Below are 4308 nucleotides of genomic sequence, written 5' to 3'. Positions count from 1 at the left end.
ATTGTTCACTACGTGTTCTTGTCTACTGGTAAAGTACTCAGTTCCTTTATATTGAAATCTGGTTTTTGGATGAAGGGACGGTGAATCTTGACTGGAAGTCTGCAATCTATCAACCTCCTTACGCTAGAAATCTCTTTCTCCTTCCTTCCCAAGCCAAGAGCAGCCTTTTGAGGGTTTCTAGCGTGATCCTCGCCTCTTTTTGGTGTTTTTTGGAAAAAGGAGAAAATCAGACTTCGCTTTATTTACATTTTGTCTCACCCATCCCTCTCTGGCGGCCACTTATCCCGCTAGAACGTCGCCACCCTGGCGGCATCTGGCCCACTCTGGAGGGTCGAGAGATCCATTTTTTCCCGACATTTTTCCTTCTTAATTAACGATGGTTCAGATCGTTACACGTGCCGACACCATCTAACTTCAACTCTCTCTCATTTAATTTGTGGTTTATTTATTGGGCGCACTATTTGCAGCCATAATTACTATTATTTTCAGATTAATTGTTGTTAGGTAAATGAAAACTTTTTTTATTTTTGAAGATCTCTCCTGTACCTTTTTTTTTGGAAACATGTGTACACTATGTTCAGATATCCAATCATTTGAGGAGTTGCTTCAGACAATTAGCTATTCTGTAAAACTTTAATATAAAAAGAGAGCTATATCACACTTTTTTTCTCCATAAGGCATTGCCACTTGAACAGTCTTTGCACCGAAGAGGGAGGAATTCATTGAATCTGGAATATATCAAGTATAAAACTTGGCTCATCTTTTGTGTAACAGGTCATGTACACTCTTTATGCTATCTATATCAACATAAAGGTACCTATTTTTTTTTTTTGTGTAAAAGATCTTCTCATGAGATATCCTAGTAAATCCATTACATATCCTAGTAAATACTCTTTCGAGTTGAGCTTTGTACTAATTTTCTTCATATGGGTGAAGTTACCATTTTTATCATCGTGCAAGTTTGGAAGTTTTTCCATGAATCTAGGAGTTCTCTTGGAATTTTCCGTGTAATCAAGTTTCAGTTAGACCTATCTTCTTTCTCCCCTTCCTCCAAATGGGAGTAGAGCTGTCGATTTTGATGACATGATCTTACATTTTTCACAAAGCTGCAACTGTCTTTGGTGGTTTGGAGTTGATATCTCTACTTAATCTTGTAGTCAATTGTTCCATCCCGCTGCCCTCAATAAATATCCGTGCTTGGTTACAATGGGAAGGGCTGGCAACTCGAGTTCTTTTCTCCTGCCGGTTGTCTTATATGATTTGGTAGGCTTTAATTTTTTCCTTGATGCAGGTTTCTGCTCTTTGGTTGTGGCATTTGGAAGTTTGGGTGGCGGGGTCAAGGATTTTTTTTTAGGTTTCTGCCATAGTGCAACTAGTCTTGTGTGTTCATTTTCCTGATGACCGGAGATGGTTGGTGATTTTTGAGTATTTAAAGAATCAGATATGTATGGATTTGTTGTTGTTGTTATATCTCTAAGTCCTCTGATTTTCCTATATAGTTATGGAATGAGAAGACCTGTTAATTGCAGAAATGAAGTCTGGCAGAATGCTTGGTCTCCTGTGCCGAAATGCTTGGTCTCCTGTGTTGGAAGTGAGATTCAAATGGTATGGTGAGCTTATGGCACAGGGAATCTCTTTCTAGGTTTGCAGATATATTTTGAAATTTGACTTTGCTGTAAATTCTCACTTCTGTTGGTTTCTTGAGGCATCCAAGGACTTCATGTTTAGGTTATGCCAATTTCTTTTGGTTCTACACAAGGTAATGACGATAAGAATATAGACCATGCAGTTTCTATTGTTGGATGTCAATAATCTTTGTAATGAAGTAAACCTCATCTCTGGTACCTGCAACAGATCGTCTTTTCTTGCATCTTCTCCTCTGGAAGACTCTTCAGTAGAAGTTTTAGAGTCTTCCCTTGTAGATGTTTCTCTCTGTATCCCATGTTGTTGGGCGATTAGCTCATTCAACACGAAGAGGTTTCCATCCCTAGTCTTCTGGTTTACTTTATCTACCTAGAAGCTTTAAATGGAGTACATGTGCTAGAGTAGTGGAATTTTTGTGTGTTATCTACTATGAGCAAGTATTAGTTGCACAGTTATATTGTGTTATGCACACAATTAGTTAGGTGGGTTCATGCACCAAACACGAGAAGGGACAAGCTTACGGGGTTTCTAAGAAGCAGTTTGTTATAGTCATCTACAGTGGTTTTGATAATGTCCGACTCCTGGTTTTAAAGTATTTGTTGTATTTTCTAATTTGGATGGTTTACTTATAAAACAACAATATAGATGTGAGTGTACTATTTTTGAAATTGAGGGAGGTATTAGCATCTTGATGTAGTTAGGATGCTTTGGATTCAGTTTGTCATGGTTTTTCTTTTCTAAATATGGCCCCTATATGGGATGTTTTTATTTTCTCTAAGTTCCAGCTATCCAAATTTGCCAGATAATTTGAGTGGGATATTTTTTTAAAATCTCCAATTGTCCAATTTTACCAGATAACTCTGAATGGGGTACTTCTCATCCTCTAAGCTCCAGTTGTCTAAATTTGCCAGTCATGACTCAAGAGTCATCATTTAAGAGATGTTGCTTTGGAGAAACTTGATGGTCCAACTTTGTTCCTCTTTTCTTTCAAGTTCTTATAATTACTTTCATATTATTAGGTGCAACATATTGATTCATTTGGGAAATCTAAAAGCTTATGTAGAAGGAAGGATCCTTGGCAATGATTTTTGAGGTTCCTCATCATAGAAATTGAGCCCATTATAATTATCTAACAAAGACAAAGAAGTACAATAAAAGAAAAATTGGATAGTGCTTAAAAAATACACGAAAAGGGATATATATTTTCATAAACATTCAAAGAAAATAACCAAATAAAATGAACATACCTTTATTAGAAATCTTCAACTTGTCTCTATTATTTCTTCTAACGAGGAGTCAAGAAGGGGTTGAATATTCCATTTATAATAAGTTGATTAGTGAGAAAAATTTAAGATAACAAATAAGATTATTCATTATCTAGTTAAATTGGTAACATAAGGAAATCAAAAGCTTTTTAATTTATTATTCTTTCATTGGTAACCAATAATTAAAATAACTGAAGTAACATTCAATGTTGAAATTAAAATGCAACTTAAATTTTACTATATATATATATATATATATATATATATATATATATATATATATATTATTGTAGTATCTCAGTTTATAGGGTTATTTTGGTATATCAACTTTCAACTTTTTTCCCAATTTTAGGAATATATGATATGATGATTGGTAATTAGAAATTGTGGCAACTTAGTTTCTTGCTTTAGTGAGAAGCTGGCAAGTGTCTTGCTTAAGTGAGAAACTAAATGCATTGCAGTCTCGCAGTTCTTGCAATTTACTTATGATCCACCTTAACATTGAAATTATTGTTTCCCTCTTGGTGTCTATAGATGGTTTTCAACACGGTATTTTACTAGGGATTTGTGTTAAGCTTGATAGCATATGCATGTGCCTATTAAGGAATCATGTGTCATGTGTGTGTGTCATGCAACATATGTATGTGTCTGTTCAAGAATCGTCACTAGTACACTTTTCTCTCTTGATTGATCACCCATTGCAAGCTAGCTATGTAACACCCCAGAGAATTTTTCGAACTAAGACTCGAGCCGTCCTTCATGTGGAGTGAGATTTTACCGAGGAATCAAATTTCTTGAGTGTTAAGTTAAGAGCCATAGATGTAGCACATTGAGTTCCAAGAAGAGTTGAATTGGAAATAGTCATTTTGGAAAGAATCTGGAAAATTTGGCTAAGTGTGGAAATCAGTGAGTTTTTGGCCAACTTTGAGCAGTCATAACTCCTAGTTCGGGATGAGTTAGGAGTATTTCCAGTTATGGTTGTGAAGCTTGTGGAACGATCTTTCCAACGCCACCAAGTTTGTTCGATTCCGAGTTTGTATGAGCGAGTTATGCCCTTTGAAAGTTGGGCAATTGGCAGGGAGTCCGTCCGGAAATTTAAGTGCATTTTGGTCTTTTCACAAATCATTTATTTTGAGGTTATATTGTTGTGTTAGGCTGTTTGTGGATCATTTTTTGTTCCATTTTAAAAGAGAGAAAGTTAGGGTTCTTGAGAGTGAAGAAGAGAAGAAGAAGAGAAGAAGAGGAGAAAGAGGAGATCAACAAGTTTCCGTCGTGGAATTTCGTCGGGGGTGATCCCTATCAAGGTATGTGAGTTCTTTAGTGTGGGTTGATCCTTTCCCCCACACACCAAGCTCATTTTATGATTTGAGAAAAGATTGGATTTGTTGTTGAAGTTGTT

This window comes from Solanum stenotomum, chromosome 9 (assembly GCF_019186545.1).
Source record: "Solanum stenotomum isolate F172 chromosome 9, ASM1918654v1, whole genome shotgun sequence".
NCBI classification, from domain to species: domain Eukaryota; kingdom Viridiplantae; phylum Streptophyta; class Magnoliopsida; order Solanales; family Solanaceae; genus Solanum; species Solanum stenotomum.
This window is presented reverse-complemented; position numbering follows the sequence as displayed.